Source organism: Bubalus bubalis, chromosome 11 (genome assembly GCF_019923935.1).
Source record: "Bubalus bubalis isolate 160015118507 breed Murrah chromosome 11, NDDB_SH_1, whole genome shotgun sequence".
Classification (NCBI taxonomy): Eukaryota; Metazoa; Chordata; class Mammalia; order Artiodactyla; family Bovidae; genus Bubalus; species Bubalus bubalis.
The window spans coordinates 57,975,496-57,992,491 of NC_059167.1; the positions used below are offsets into that span (position 1 = coordinate 57,975,496).

At 50.9% G+C, this 16,996-nt stretch overlaps 1 long non-coding RNA gene across 1 annotated transcript in view; it reads left to right on the plus strand.

The window, feature by feature from the left end:
• The first annotated feature begins 2,824 nt into the window (after positions 1-2,824).
• LOC102402672 overlaps positions 2,825-16,996 on the plus strand; it is a 30,367-nt gene continuing 16,195 nt past the window's right edge. Inside the window, exons 1-3 of the long non-coding RNA XR_006542839.2 lie at positions 2,825-2,960; positions 4,417-5,000; positions 9,822-9,947. This is a non-coding gene — a long non-coding RNA (uncharacterized LOC102402672). The remainder of the gene's footprint in view (positions 2,961-4,416; positions 5,001-9,821; positions 9,948-16,996) is intronic.

The following is a 16,996-nucleotide window of genomic DNA, read 5'->3' on the forward strand; positions in this document are numbered from 1 at the left end:
CAAGACCCTTAGGTCAAGCTGCAGCTCCCTTAGCCACCATTAACCCTGCCTTTCTATAACTTACTGTTAAGCTGGCTTAAAACTTTAACTTTTAGAAACTTGAACATCACCCTACCCCAAGATTCCAAATACCCCCCCTCCTCATAGGGGGTTCTCAGTAAGTAATTACTGTAACTTAATACTACCTTGTATTATCAAAGTGAAGTCTCCGTTTTCAAAATAGAATATACTTTCAAACCAAATATATCTTTCCCCAGAAACACTGTAACTATCCAGCCATCCCTCAAGAATCACTAAGCCAAGACAATGCTTGGGTCTGGGTCTGGGCAGCATCAGAGGCAAGCCCAACCTGAGCTGTGTTCTTGTGTGGAGTTACATCCTCACCTCCTGGAGCTCAGGCACCAGCCAAGACACACCCGGGAGAGAGTATAGCCTCTAGATTGAAAGGGACACTTGGATTTTCTAACCCATCTCCTTCCCAAGTGACAGAAAAATGTCGATTTCCTCCCAGGCCTGCATGATATCAGGCTGTTCATAATGTGGCCCCCAGCATCACTTCAACGTAACAAATTCCCCATAGTCACCCAAATGAGTCACGTGGTTCCACAGTCTACCCCTACTTTTATATGCACTATTCCCTCTTATTGGACTGCCTCTATCATTCTTCCAGGTCCAACAACCACCTGCTCAGCCACATCTTCCTTGCTTTCCTAGGTTTACCTTAGCTAATACCCAATAGCCAACTGGGAAGAGCCAGCCTAGGTCAGCCGTGAGAGGAACCACCTCTGCTAAGGTGGATTTCTCCAATGGTGGCTCTTGGGGGTTGCAGAACTGCCTACCTAGGGGGCATGTAAGCTGAAGAGAATATGTCCAGTTCTGCTCAAACCACCAATCTAAGATGGAACCCTGGGTGAACAGTTTTTGGCCGGAGAAAAGGGGCCGACTCTCGTGCTTACGTGACCAGAGCAGATGTGGGGCTCCAAGAGACCACTGCAGCCCTTGGTTTTAGATCTCTGTAGTAACAAGAGCCCATGCTCCCTCCCCTCCCCAGCACCACTGCACTGATTCCCTGAAGCACTACAGGGCTGTAGCCCACCTCTGCCGACAAAGAGAGAAATTCCACTTCTTGACAGTTCTGCCCTCTCTCTCAGAAAAGCTACTTAGAAAAAAAGTGACCAATAAGTACCTCAAATGATTTCTCCAAGATTTTAGACTGCCCACATGGTTCACCCTTCCCATTTCAAAGGAGTGAGTCTGAGGGTCTCAGGCAGGGTAAAATCCTTGCTGAAGTCAACCCTCCAGCAGAAGTGGTTCTGGGTCCATGTCCAGCTTCACAGAAGATGGACAATTTCAGTAGAGACCCCACAAGCACAGAGTAACCCTGTCACCCTCTCCCAACTCTTAGGGGAGACTCTAAACAACCAGGTAAGGTCAGGATGGGATCCTCAAAGCCAAGAGCCTGTCATCATCAAAGTCCAAGACAGACAAGGCCTTCAGGAGCCAAAAGAACCCCAGCCCACACCACACTCGGGTACAGATATCAGACCCTCTGGTGTAGTGAGGGGTTATATATTTCGCCTTTCCTTCCCCACAGAAAGCGGGATCTAGACCTAGATTCTCAAGATGTCATGCTATTGGTGGACTGGGGCTGGCACCAGGCCTCTGAATTGCTAAGAGTGTGACCCTCCCTCCACCCCTCCCACAGTAAGGAGCCCAGCCCAGCCAGTGCCGCCATTCTGCACCAAACCTGTAGCACGGAGGCCGGCACCACTGGATGGGAGGCAGGCGGCATCGCCAACCCCCACCAGAGGCTCTGCGGTTTCTCCCCCAGACCAAAGGGAAGGGAGCTCAGCGTGGATAACTGGCCCTTGGTTTCCTGGGCAAGAGCATGCCGGACATGGCAGGAAGGGTCTCCTGGCCCTAGAGTGACACAGCAGAGGCCCCTCCAGAGAGAGAAAGAGCAGGGAAGCCAGCCTCCTTTCCACAACAGTTTTGTCTCCGCCGGCCAAGCTTCTGGTCTCCATTCAATAATAGCCTTAAGGCTATATCCACACACCCACCCCTCCACCCCGAATACACACAGCTTCCCGGTTTTGCCACATCCAATTAACCACCCAGCTGCTGGTGATTCCACGAAGCCTTCAGACACCCTCCTCCTAGCACATGGCCGGTGAACATTCCTTGTAGAATCCCACCGGGGCCAGCTTTGGTGTCCTGGCTTGGTTGCCAGGGCAAAATCCGACAGAGGAGAACCAGAGACTTAGAGTCTTTAGGCATCTCCTTCTCAAATCAGTCAGTTGACATCTTTGCCAAAGCTTAGGCTCTGGGGCCGTGAAGAAAGCCCGTCTATCCCGCCATGAGTACAACTCTAGTGAACCAAGGTGCCGCGCAGCCGGCCCAGGCCTCCAAGGTCACGAGGAGGGGTCAGGGTGGAAAGTGCAAGGGAGTGAGGGTGCTGCCCGCCCGCCGTGCTAATCCCGCTCAGTTTCTCTCAGCAGAGGCGGGAGTCCCGGCCATGCGGGAGGAGCGCCTCGGAAGAGGACAGCGAGCCGGGCGGAGCGCGGAGAACGAGGGACGCGCGGGCAGCTGGCGCGGGGCGGGCGCGGCGCAGCTCGCCCACCGCTGGACGCTCGGACGGCGGCCGGCGCGCTACCCGCCTCTAGCCCGGGAGGGCGGGGAGACAATGCCCGCCCGGCGGGGTAGTCCAGGCCGCACGCCCCCGCCCGCCGGACACGGGCTGCTCCTCCCCGGCCGAAGGGCAGCGGCGGGAAGGCGCCGGGAGCCACTGCCAGACCGCGCGGGGGGCCGCGCGCGCCCCGTCCCCCGCCCCCCTCCGCGTGCACTTCACCGGACCGGTCCCGGGGGCGCAGACCCACCTCCTCCTCCAGGGTACCGCCAGAGCCCGTGCCCGCGCCGGTGCCGGTGCCCGCGCCGGTGCTGTGCTCGCCGTCCGGCTTCAGGTTGCTCATGGTGCGGGGGGTGGGGTGGGGCGGGGGTGGCGAGGGGAAGGGAGCGCTGAGGGCTAGCGCGGCGCCCGGCCCCGGCGAGGAGGTGGGGAGGGGCGCGGTGAGCAGTGCGCTCCGGGGGTGCGGGGCGGGGTGGCGGTGAGAGGGGCAGCCGCCGCGTCGGGTTGGGGGGTCACATCAAGTTTGGCGGGTGCGGGAGGCGGGGAGGGGGTGCGGCGTGGGGAGACACCGGGAACCGAGCGGAGCCGGAGCGGCCGCCGCCTCCGCCTTTTCAATGCGACCGGCGAGTGCGCCCGCGGCGGCGGCGGCGGCGGCGGCTGGGCGGGGGGCGGGCGCCGGGGGAGGGGGCGGGCGCCGGGAGGCGGCGGGGGGCGGGGGCCGGGGGCCGGAACCGGCCTCAGCTGGGGCCCGGCCAGCCCCCTCCCCCGCCCTCGCCGCGGTCTCCGAGGGAACGCGCAGCCAATCCCCGCCGCGCGCTGCGGGCTCGCCCCGGCCCGGGCTGCGGCGCGCCAGTCTCCGGCGGGGCTTTTCCCCCTCTCTCCTTCGTCCTTTCTCTCCCTCTCCCTTTCCCCTTTCCCGTTTCCACCACGAGTTTTTAAACTTGGATGAACTCACCCAGCGAACTTTCTTAAAGGGACCGCGCGCACCGCGCCGTCCCAGCCCGCCGGAGGTGGGACTGGGTGCCAAGCTCCCCGCGCTCCCTCGTCCCCTCGTCATCTTCACTCCGGCGGCCCCACGCGAGGGGGCGCCCGAGGCGGGACTCCAGGGTCGTCCGCTTCAGGAAGGAGTCTCCGCTTTGAACTCTGACCTGGGGTTATGGGTGTCCGGCGCGCTTTCACCTCTCCCCCAGCCCCCCCAGCCAGCCAGCCAGCCCCCGTCCACCCTCTCCTTCCTCCCTCCCAGTGTCGGACTTGTGGAGGGCCAGGTTCTGGGGCTCATGGCCAAGGCGGGGCTGATACCTGGGCTTCGGCCCGGGCTAGGCGCAGTCTGCTGCGTGACCTTGAGGAAATCACTTCCCCTCTCTGGCCTCAGGCTTCCAGCCCAGAGGGTGGGACTTAAATCTCAAACTCCCCTCCCGCCGGCAGTCACAGACTAGGACTCTGGGCTGGGAGACGAGTCTCCGGGATCCAAACGGTTATTAGCCGCTGGAGGCGGCGGGGGATCGGTACCTCGAAGGACCGAAAAGGTTTCATTCGTGCGCCCCGCCCCCAGCTTTAGGGTTCTCGCCTCCCTCGGCTTAAATACCACTCAACACACACAGGAAATGGCAACCCACTCCAGTGTTCTTGCCTGGAGAATCCCAGGGATGGGGGAGCCTGGGCTGCCGTCTGTGGGGTCGCACAGAGTCGGACACGACTGAAGTGACTTAGCAGCAGCTTAGCAGCAACACATACACACCCGTCACACACAAACACACGCACACACATCTTTCCCCCCTCCTCCTCTTCAGAGCCCGAGGCTTGGGCACGGCTGCGGTGACTTCCCCCTCCGCGGGTCTCAAGGGCGCGGCCCTCGGTTGGGTTTTCCTTCAGACTTTTGGAAACCCGCGCCGACCACTGCCGGCCCCTGACGCCAGCTTGTGAAAACCCGAGCCCACATCAGGCCGCGCTTGAAGCGCAGCAGGCTGGAGCCCCTCGGAGCTGCTTCAGGACTGGGCTCCTCCCCACCACCGCCCCTGTCCCCACCTCGAGCTCTGGGGCATCCCGGCCAGAGGCTCGGTCGAGACTGGAAAAGGCTCTGCCAGGAGAGGAGGGAAGTCCTGCGGGACCCCGCCCAGAATCAGGCGTCTCCAGGAGTGATCTGTCACCTTGCGCCTGGTGCCTGTTCAGACTTTCCCTGCCAAACCTCGTAGTGGCACCAGTATTTTAAGGCTGGAAGCGACACACCGCGTCGGTGGAGTGGGAAAAGCTACTTTTGCAGTCATGAACCAGTTAGGATCCCAGACCTGGGACAAGTGACTCAGCCCTTCAGAGCCTCTATGTGCCTACTTCTAAATAGAGCCGGCAGTATCCTGTGGGAGGACGGAGTATGGAAGTATGCAGTGTTTAATCTCCCCAACAAATTATAATCTTTCCTAACCTGCCATTTCACAGATGAGTACTATAAATTGAGGTCTATAGATAAGCAATGTCTTTCCCAATGATATTCATTTAGTAGGTAATTGTTGAGCAACCACTCCCTGCTGTGGCAAGGCGAGGTGGACCCACCCTGGTTTCCCACCACCTCCACTGCCAACACATTGTTCAGGTCCTAGTATGAGGGAGACTGGGGCTTCCCGGGTGACGCTAGTGGCAAAGAATCCACCCGCCAATACAGACTTTCTTCGATCCCTGGGTTGGAAAGATCCCCTGGAGGAGAAAATGACAACCCACTCCAATATTCTTGCCTGGAAAATTTCATGGGCAGAGGAGTCTGGCTGGCTACTGTCCATGGGGCTGCAAAGAGTTGGACACAACCAAAGGGACTTAGCACGTAGGCAGGAGGGAAACTGCTTCCTATAGGAATCGGGCATTGCCAAGAGTGATGGAGCTTCACTTTACCCAGAGTTTTCTAGGTACATCCAGCCTCTGGCACCTCCAGACAGAACCAACCCGTGAACCCCCAGGTATTCGGACCATCCTTCATCCTTCAAACTGGAGACCATCCTGTCTCCAGTTTGGCCCTTTTCCCCAGCCTCTGCCCCTTTCCCTAGTGTAGATCTTCCCAGTAGGTATCTCTCCAACTTTGGCCCAGCAATGTTCTTCCTCCTTTACCGTCCCCTCCCGGCCCTCCCTCTATGTCGATCCAAGTCCTCCCTCCCCTTAAGATGTGGGGTCAGCCCTTCTTGTTCCAAGAGAGGGAGGCTGGCCCATTTTCAAAACTCTGGCATCCTCTAGAAGTTAGTTTGAATTTTTCAAAGAGGAAAGATTTCTCAACTTGTCCTTCAGGTCTACCTTTTATAGACAAAGAAGCTGAAATCCGAAGAGATGACAAATACTGCAGGATCCACAGTTGACCCCCATCACCGTATTTTTCCTAACATGAAGCTGATATTTATTGCTATTCTGATGATATAGCAATCCATGCTTATTGTTGAATAGCTGGAAGATTATAAAATAGTTTAGAGAATAATCTACCATGTAGAGAGCAAGATTATTAATATTTCCTCCTAGTCTTTTTGTCTGTGCATATTTAAAAAAACAAAATTGCCGAACAATTTAAATACTCCTTTTTTTTTTCTTAAATCTATCATGAACAGTTCTTTTTAAGTTCTTGAGTCATAAATTTTAATGATTGCTTAACCCCCATTAGATGTGCTGTAATTCAACTTATCTCTTGTTGTTAGGCATTTGCATTATTTTTTCTTTTTTGCCTTCATAAGAAACATCTTACATAAGGATGCTTAATGCCTCAGAAAGCTTCCTATATGTGACCAGCCCTAAGTACTCTGAAGGCATGCATTGTCTTATTCCTCCCTGTCCTCCCCGCCCCTCTCACCACGCCGCCCACCCACCCCCACCCCACTGCCATGCTGCACCAGGGCTGCTTGTGGAATCTTAGTTCCTCAACGAGGGATGGAACCCACACCCTCAGCAGTGAAAGCGCAGAGTCCTAACCACTGAACTGCCAAGGAATTTCCCTCTCTCTCCCCTTCACTACCCCAGAAATGGGAGAATATCTGACCCCAAAGGGAATTGGATATCATATAAATGCAAACGTCCCACCCAGGACAGCATGACTACCCATCCATGCTGACCTGGCATTGATACAAGTAGGGCTGGAGAGAGGAGAGTTTAGGGTGTAGAAATGGCAGATCACATGGCAGGTAGAAACTTTCATCTGTCTCCCCTGACTGTAACCTAGTAACCCAACCTCTAGCTGCCTCTACAGGTTCTTCCCACCACCCCCAGTGCCAGGCTCCATGTCACCTCTGAGCTTCTCACAATTCTATTCCCTTTGCCTGGAACTACCTCCTTCCCAGACACCTACTCCCCTTCTAGAATGCTCTGAGAGTGCCTTCTCTATGTTCTCTTGAGCCGAGGAATGCCTTGTCTGGCAGTTCACCTGCCAGATGGGAAAATCTGACTCTGAACTGTGTCCACAAACCCTGCTGGTGAATACAGCCTTAGCCCTCTATCTCTGCAGCCCCCTAGCCTCCAGTAAAGAGCTTGGTCAGTGGCGGGCATTTGCAGATGTTCAGTGAGCGATTCCTGGGGCTTCTGGGTTATCTGGTGCCTGTGGCCCTTTCTCTTTGATTTCCTGTACATACATTATCCTTTGATGTTTTGTTCTTAGGGCAAGGAAAAGAGTCAAATGGTTTCACTCCTAAGAAATGCTGCCCTGGGACCCAGCATCCTAAGGGTGTGCCTAACTTACCTCAGGGCAGGTCTGCTTTCTAACCCCAGTTCCCCCACCGTCAAGAAAGTCTGAGCAACAGGAAGGCAGGTAGAGAGAGTGACATTGAGGCCCAAAGGCTAGTGTATATCTGAGGTGTATTTTCTTGGCACAGGAGAGTTAAGCTGCACTTAAGCGCAAGAGGTTTCAGGAAGGGAAGGGGGGCAGGCTGCTGGCATTTATAAAGTACCTACTCCTTCCTGCCCCAAGCAGGTAAATGCCTTCTCCTGAATAATTCTTGCTATCCTGGTAATAAATTAGAAAACAGGCTCAGGAGAATTAGGTAGGGGAACTTGCCTAGCTACTGGTGGACGGCATGGGTGGTGGGGAAAGCATGAAGCAGCCCTGTAGTGAGCTTATCTGCTGCTGCTAAGTCGCTTCTGCTGCTGCTGCTGCTAAGTCGCTTCAGTCGTGTCCGACTCTGTGTGACCCCATAGACGGCAGCCCACCAGGCTCCCCTGTCCCTGGGATTCTCCAGGCAAGAACACTGGAGTGGGTTGCCATTTCCTTCTCCAATGCATGAAAGTGAAAAGTGAAAGTGAAGTCGCTCAGTTGTGTCCGACTCTTCGCGACCCCATGGACTGTAGCCTACCAGGCTCCTCCACCCATGGGATTTTCCAGGCAAGAGTACTAGAGTAAGGTGCCATTGCCTCCCCTGTTCTGAGCTTATCAGTGCATCTCTAAAATGGGGATACTAGTGCACAACTCCAGAGATGTGTTATATGAGAGTTCATGGTAAGCTCCTAGTGATTGTGATTATTGCCTGTGGCCCTACTTCTAGTTCGAAGGTCAAGGTCAGAGTGGTAACAGGTCAAGATTAGAGATTGGGTCATTTTAGCCCAAAGTTCCTGAGCTGTCTCCTCTCCTCTTGCCCTCCTTACTCCAGGCCACATAGTTACAAAATTCCCAGGTTCAAATCCAAAGCGAACAGTATTTCCAAAACAGCTGTGCCAGACTCAAATCTGGGTTTGAGTTCAGGTGATTGTGGCAACCTGTGTGACCACAGGCAGGTAGTTTAATCTCTCTCAGGGTTTGTTTTTTCATAAAACTAGAGATGCCCTTCAGGTCCTCATAAGTTACCCAGGTTTTTGTTAAGTATTTACTGAGATCCTGGCTCTCAGAATTCTTAGATGTCCTCAAAGCTCTAGGGCAGTGACTTCCCTGGTGGTCCAGTGGCTAAGACTCCATGCTCCCAAAGCAGGGGGCCTGGGTTCAATGCCTGCTCAGGGAACTAGATCCCATATGTGGCAACCAAGTGTTTGCATGCCGCAACTAAAGATCCTGCATGCCACAAATAAGACCTGGCACAGCCAAATAAATATAAATACATAAATATTTTTAAAAAGAAGATCTAGGGCCACAGAAGGGTTGATTATAAAATCAGCAAAGGAATAGAACCATGAACTTCACTTCAGTCTTCCCAAAAGGCAGTGTCTCCTCGTCAATGCCCCTTCCCCAAAGATATTATTTCTTCTGTCTCCACATGGCTGAAAATTAGGGGAAGACTCTCTGTCAGAGATGGTGTCTTTTTGCATCTTTGAATCTTCTGTGCCTGGCTCAAGTTCAGTAAATAGTATTGAATGAATGAAAGGCTTGGGTTTCCATGGGAAGAGCTCTGAAAGAAGTATTTTTATATTCACATGTCAGTGACTGCATTTCCCTTCTCCCAATGTGGGAGAACGGAGAAGGCGATGGCACCCCACTCCAGTACTCTTGCCTGGAAAATCCCATGGATGGAGGAGCCTGGTAGGCTGCAGTCCATGGGGTCACTAAGAGTCGGACACGACTGAGCGACTTCACTTTCACTTTTCACTTTCATGCGTTGGAGAAGGAAATGGCAACCCACTCCAGTGTTCTTGCCTGGAGAATCCCAGGGACGGGGGAGCCTGGTGGGCTGCCGTCTATGGGGTCACACAGAGTCAGACACGACTGAAGCGACTTAGCAGCAGCAGCAGCAGCAATGTGGGAGAAGGAATGGGATACTAGGAAGCTGAAATGGAAGCAGAAGATTTAAAACCAATGATCAGAAACCCAAAAAAGGGTGTTTGGCAGGCCAGAGGTTTCTGGCCTGGACTCTGGGGGCTCCCAACTTATACCTCCCTCTCAGCATTCAAAACACCTGCCCCACTGCCACTTCCTACCCCACCACTGGGCCAGTGGCCTTTGCAGATGGGGAAATAGAAGTTCAGCAGCTGAAATCAACTCACTTGAGGTCATAGACAAAGTCCTGAGTTCATTTCACATGTTTTATTGAATTTTACACACAGGTGGCTTGAAAATTTTCTAAGAAAAAATAAAACTAATAAAAGATCTTTTTGAACTGAGTCCTCAAATGATCTTTTATTCCCCAGAAAGTCTATGTGGTTTTTTTTGTTTTTTTATTTTAATGAATTTTAAGTTCATTAAAATAAAATTAAATGATTTTATGGCAACGATTAAATGGCACTTGCTAAACTTTTACTGGTTTTGAGTCCTTCCCAGGGAGCCAAAGGTCATCGAGAATTGCTCTCTGGTCTGTTTCCCTGCCTGAGTTGTTGGCCTCCTAGAGCCTGGGAAATGAGACGGCCCTTCAGACCAGAGAGACTGCACAATTGCCAGGCATGCGCGGTAAGCTGGCCCCACTGGGCAGAGTTTCCAAGAAAGACCCAGGGGCTGAAAGTAGGAACGGTTGCACTTAACCAGGGTCCAGTGGGGCAAATGGCAATGTTTTGGTGATCAGGTCTCTGTATGGAGTGGGGTAGAGCAGGACAACGAGAGAAGATGGACTGGCTGTACCCTCACCGCTGAAGGTGGCAGCCAGGCTCCTGTGGTCTCCATCTTGGCAGTCTCCTTTGCCTTCGAAAAGCTTATTGCTCTAAAGAAGGCAGGGTGTAGGTACGGTCACTCTGTAAGGCCTTAGGGGTTTAAGAAGGCAGCTTGGGGTGAGGGCAAGGCCTAACCCACAAGAGCGCTTCCTCCGAGATGGGCATTAGGGCATGTAGATCACAGACTCGGTGTTAGAAGGGGCCCTAGAGGTCAATCCAAGCCAGTGGACCTCACACTTGGCTGCAGACCAGAATCACCTTTTGAAAAAGACAGATTCCTAGGGCCCATCTGAAAACAACTACATCCACATCTCTGGAGGCGTACCTTGGGAATCTCCTTGGACCCCAACAGCTAGAACCCCAGTACCAGAATCCAACCCCCTGCCTCAGACACAGAAGCCAATCCAGCCTCTGCCTGAATTTGGGGGAGAGGCAACTCCACCCCTACCAGAAGCTGCTCATTCCACTGCTGCAACCCCAGCTCTACTTGTAGCTGTATTTGTATCAGATAATGATTAGTGATAATTAACATTTGTTCAATACTTGGCCAATGACCTCTTAGCACAGACGCTAAGTTTCTATATTCTAGGCTGAGACAGGCCTGGATTTAAACTTGGTTCACCTTGTTTTTGTAAATTTGGGTAAAATGACTAAGGACTCTGAGCCTCAATTTTCTCATCTGTGAAATGGGGATACCTTGTGTGGAATCACACTACAGTGTTTAACACAGTGTTTGGCATATGTCCTGTCAGTTAAACGTTTAAATTGTTGGGGGCTTCTCTGGTGGCTCAGCGCTGAAGAATCAGCCTGCCGGTGCAGGAGACAGAGGTTCAATCCCTGGTCTGGGAAGATCCCACATGCTGCAACTGCTGAAGCCCACTCGTTCTAGAACCTGTGCGCCACAACAAGAGAAGCCACTGCAACAAGAAGCCCGAGCCCCACAGCTAGAATGTAGCCCTTGCTTGCCGCAACTAGAGATAAAGCCCAAGGAGCAACAAAGACCCAGCACAGCCATAAATAAATAGAGTTTAAGTTGTTGGAATTCCCTGGTGGTCAAGTGGTCAGGACTCCATGCTACCAGTTCAAGGGATCCAGGTTTGATCCCTGGTGAGGGAACTAAGATCCCACATGCCACATGGTATGACCAAAAAAAAAATTTAAGTTGTTCCTCCATTTAAACCCAAATCAGTCCACACTGTGTCTCCACCCAGCTCCTCCTAGCATTTGACCCTGGGCTCCAAAGCTCCATAGAGCAAGCCATGCTCCCTGCCCTGTCCTTACAGACAGCAGGCCTCTTTCCCAGCATCTGATTCTGGTTCCTGTACCCTCACACCCTGGCTAGCCCCTTTTCTGGACTGTGTGGCATTAGGGATGGTGAAATATTATGGAACGAGGACTCTCCTCAGCAAGTCCAGGCCTCTAGGAGTACCTTGAGCATGTGGGGAACCAGAGAAATTTATGTGAAAAAGACTCCAGAGAACACACCCTACTAGTATAAAGCTGCCAACCTAGGCTGCCAACCATGTGCCAGGCACAGGGCTGAGCATAATACACTCCTGAGTTCATTCACCTCTCATAGCTGGCTGAGGAGATGACTTTTCCTTATTTTACCTTTGAGATGCAGAGAGATTAACTAACCTGTACAACAATGCACAGCTGTAACTGACAGGACTGGGGTTTGGACCCAGGACTCCCTAATTCAACTCTTAGAACTAGAATGGAACAAAGGAGTTGAACCTGAATTGAGGGCCAAGTCCAAAATGCAGTGTTCTTCCAGGAGTTATCTAGATGGATACTTACTAATTTCTTATCTAACCATAAGCCCTTACATTTATTGTATACTTTTTACTTTTCCATGAATGTCCACCTTCATTTTTTTTTCTTTTTCTTGGGAAGAGATGATATTTACACATGATATTCCTAGTTTAAAATTCACAAGGTGCAAAATAATTTTTTATACTCAAAATAACTCCTTCTTTATTAGAGTATAGTTGATTTATAATGTTGTGTTGTTTCTGATGTACAGCAAAGTGAATCAGCTAATCATACCATATACCACTCTCCTAGTTTTTTCTTTTTTTTTTTGACCATGCTGAGTGGCATGCAGGATCTTAGTTTCCCAAATAGGGATCAAACCCATGCCCCTTGCTGTGGAAGCACCAAGTCCTTACCACTGAACCACCAGGAAGGTCCCCTTGCCACTTTCAGATTCTATTTCCAGATAGGTCATTACAGAGTATTGAATAGAATTCCCTGTGCTATTCAGCATGTTCTTATTAGTTATCTATTCTATATATAGGCTCCCCCGGTGGCTTAGCAGTCAAGAATCTGCCTGCAATGCAGGAGACAGGAGTTCAATCCCTAAATCAGGAAGATCCCCTGGAGCAGGAAATGGCAACCCACTCCAGTGTTCTTGCCTGGGAAATCCCATGGACAGAGGAGCCTGGCAGGCTACAGTCCGTGCGGTAGCAAAAGAATCAGACATGGCTTAGTGACCAAACAACAACTATGTATAGTAGTATGTGTATGTCAATCCCAATCTACCAATTTATCCCTCCCTCCAGTGCAAAAGAACAATGAAAACAATTTGCAGTTCTTAAAAAAGTTAAGCATGGGACTTCCCTGGTGGTCCAGTGGTTAAGAATCCACCTGACAATGCAGGGGACACAGGTTCAGGAAAACTTGTGTGCAGCAACAAAGACCAGTGCCGCCAAAATTAAATAAAAATTAAATAAATAAAATGTAAGGATTAAAAAAAAAATTAAGCATGGAACTACCATATGACCCGGCAATTCCACACCTGGGTATGTACCCAAAAAGAGCTGAAAACAAGAATTCACACAAAAACCTATATATGACTGTTCATAACAGCACTATTCGCATGAGCCAAAAATGGGAACCTGAATGTCCATCCACAGACGAATGGATAAAGAAAAAGTGCTACATCCATACAATGGAATATAAAAATCCACAGACAATAGGGACATGGATAAACCGCAAAAAACACGCGAAGTGAAAAAAGCCAGACATAAACGTTCAGGTATTATTTGATTCCCGTCTTTATGAAATACCCAGAATAGGCAAATCCTTGGAGACAGAAAGCAGGCTTGTGGTTACCAGGAAAGAGATGGAAAGTGACTGCTACTGGGTACAGGGGTTTCTTTCTGGGGTGATGAAAATGTTGTGGAATTAGATCCAGATGATGGTTGAACAACAGTGGGAATATACTGAATTGTATACTTTTAAATGCTTAAAATGACTCATGTTATGTGAATTTTACCTCAATTTTATAAAAAGAATATTGAACATTAACCCCCAACCCCATCCCTTAGCAACTGGTACAAGTTCCAGAGATGTTCCGATCATTTATAAACATTTGTGTGTTCAGGTTTTCATATAAATGGTAGCACCCTGTATGTATTGTCCTGTACCTTGTTTCTTTCACTTGGCAGAGATCTTGGAGATTATTCAACGTCAGCACTTAGCAGACTTTCTGTGTTGTATTTAACGGCCCTGTATTGTTCCGTGTTGTAGACGTACCCTGATATGTCAAGCCTGTCCACTTCTGGTGGACGTTGATTAATATTTAAATTTATTTTGGCTGCGCTGGGTCTTCATTGCTGCATGCAGGCTTTCTCTAGTTGCGGCAAGCGGGGGCTACTTTCTGGTTGTGGTGCGCAGGTTTCTCAAGGTGGTGGCTTCTCTCGTTGCAGAGCACAGGCTCTAGGGCACATGGCCTTCGTTAGTTGCAGCTTGCAGGCTCTAGAGTGCAGGTTCAGTAGTTGTGCCACATGGGCTTAGTTGCAGCACAGCTTTTGGGGTCTTAGTTTTCCAACCAGGGATCAGACCTGTACCCCCTGCCTTGGCAGGTGGATTCTTAACCACTGGACCACCAAGGAAATCCTGATGGACATTTAGATTGTTTCCAGTCTTCCGCTGTTTTAAACAAGGTGGCTGTGAACTGCCTTGTACATGGGTCATTTCACACATGCCTTTATCTGTGGAGAAATTCCTACAGGTGGAATTGCTAGGTCAAAGACTATGTACATTTTAATTTTTCCTTGCATACTTGTTACACAAATTTCTGACAACTCTGAACCTTATTGGTTAAAAAATGAAAGAAGCCCTCTCCTTAACTTCAAACCCATGCCCCTGGTGGAGCTACTCCTTCTTCTTTGTCTGCCTCCCTTTTGCTGGCACTTCCTCCCTGGCCCTGGGGTGCAGCTCTCAGAGCCACCCCTGCTTGCCTGATCCTGGGTCTCCCCTCCTCCTCCTGCCCCACCTCTTCCCTCTCTCATCCCTTAGTAGAGACTTCCCCACCAGTGCCCAGAGCCTAGGCTGGGATTGAGGTTCATAGTCAAATATAACCTATGAAAGTGAAAAGTGTTAGTCTCTCAGTTGTGTGTGACTCTTTGTGACCCCATGGACTGTAGCCTGCCAGGCTCCTCTGTCCATGGGATTCTCCAGGGAAGAATACTAGAGTGGGTTGCCATTTTCTTCTCCAGGGAATCTGCCTGACCCAGGGATCAAACCTAGGTCTCCTGAATGGCAGGCAGATTCTTTACCGTCTGAGCCACCAAGGAAGCCCCAAATATAACCTATTCCCCACCAAACCTACCAATGGCAGGCCCCTGGCAAATGCTTTCAAATCATGGAATGTTCAAACCAAAAGGTTAGGGCCTTCTCATCCAACCCTCACATTCTACCTTACATAGTTTTACTCAGGAGGCAACTGAGAAAAGTATTTCACATGGTGGTAAGAGCCCTGTAAGGATAAACAGTGACTTGGGTCCAAGATTTTTTTTTCAATATTTATTTACTTGGCTGCGTCAGGTCTTGGTTGCTACACACATGATCTTCGTTGTGGCCTGTGGACTCTCTAGTTGTGGTTCTCAGTAGGTGTGGGCCAGGGGCTTAGTTGTTCTTCTGCATGTGGGATCTTCCTAGACCAGGGATCGAACCCTTGTCCCTTGCATTGCAAGGCAGATTCCTAACCACTGGACCACCAGGGAAGCCCTGGGTCCAGGAGTCTCGATTGGGTGGTGATATCTGAGTTGGGACCTGAATGATAGGAAAGAGCCAGGTAAAGCATCACATGCAAAGGTCCTAAGGTAGAAAGAAGATTTGTGTATTTGACAGACAAGAAAAAGGCCAGTGTCTGGAGCAAATGAGGTGGTAAACGTGCCCAGGGCTAATCACTTAGGACCCTGAAGACAGAGAGAAGTCATTTTGCAATGCCATACGGTCAGCTTATATGGTAAAGAGTTGGTAAAGAATCTGCCTGCAATGCAGCAGACCCAGGTTTGATTCCTGGGTCAGGAAGATCCACTGGAGAAGGAAATGGCAACCCACTTCACTATTCTTGCCTGGAGAACCCCACAGACAGAGGAGCCTGGTGGGCTACAGTCCATGGAGTCCCAAAGAGTTGGGCATGATTGAGCAACTGAGCACACGGTTTTAAGAGCCTTAAGTATATTAACACTTTTATAATGAGAGGCTCAACAAATCATTGTTTTGTATCTCATTTTGAGTCTTGGATGCCCTTTAAGTCTCAGCTGGTATCTCTGGATGTCTGCTCCAGAAATTTACACACACTCAGACACAGAGTTGTACACGCAGTTAGTGGGTGATTAAGGACCGGCAATGGCAACCCACTCCAGTACTCTTGCCTGGAAAATCCCATGGACAGAGGAGCCTGGTGGCCTGCAGTCCCTGGGGTCACTAAGAGTCGGACATGACTGAACAACTTCACTTTCACTTTTCACTTTCATGCATTGGAGAAGGAAATGGCAACCCACTCCAGTGTTCTTGCCTGGAGAATCCTAGGGATGGGGGAGCCTGGTGGGCTGCCGGCTATGGGGTTGCACAGAGTCGGACACGACTGAAGCGACTTAGCAAAGGACCTCTGAGACCTTTTTAGGCCTCTGGATGGATAATTCCTAAGGCCTCTTCTGCCTCAGATAGTGACCAGTTAGGGGAGGGCTCTGAGAGGTGGAGTGGGGACCAGGGACTTCTGGGGGTGGACAGCACAGTCTGGGACAGTGGTCAAGGGGCTGGCTGATGAGAGGCCACACAGTCTCTCTGCGGTCATCTGTAGTGTGAGCTCTAGATGGTTGTCTACCTGCCACCGCCACCCCCCCCACCCAAATATGGCCCACTTGGCCCCTGGATGAGTTCCTTCCCAAAGTCAATGGCAAGAAAAGCCTAGCTTGGTGCAGAACCTTGGAGGAGACCCCCTAAGTCCAACTCCTGGTGGCAGTGGTGGGTCGAGCACAACTCTGTGCCTCCAGTGTAAAACAAACACATTGGATTAGCGTCATTCTTTCCAACTGTAGACATTTCTAAGCATCTACTGCATACCAAAGACCGCATTGGAAAGTTGTGAACCACTATGTTGTACACCTGGAAATTATGTAATGTTATACATCAACTAAACTTAAAAAAAAAAAAATAAAATGCATTGTACCCCACCAGTGATGAAACAGCCTCAAGTATAACGAGCGACTCTTGCTCCCCTTTGTGGGAGCAAGAGGCCACTTGCAGCCTTCAGCCGGGTCAGCTGGGAAGGCCCCGGACTCCCTGGATGCCCAGCACTGCAGCTGGACCCTGACGACGGGTAGTTGTGGGCATTCCTGGCAGAGCGCTAGGCTTCTCTGTCCATGGGATTCTCCAGGCAAGAACAGTGAAGTGGGTTGCCATTTTCTTCTCCAGTGGGTCTTCCTGATCCAAGGATCGAATCTGGGTCTCCTGCATTGCAGGCAGATTCTTTACCACTCTTGACCACATAAGCTGACCTTATGGCATTGCAGAATGACTTCACTCTGTCTCCAGGGCCCTAAATGATTAGCCCTG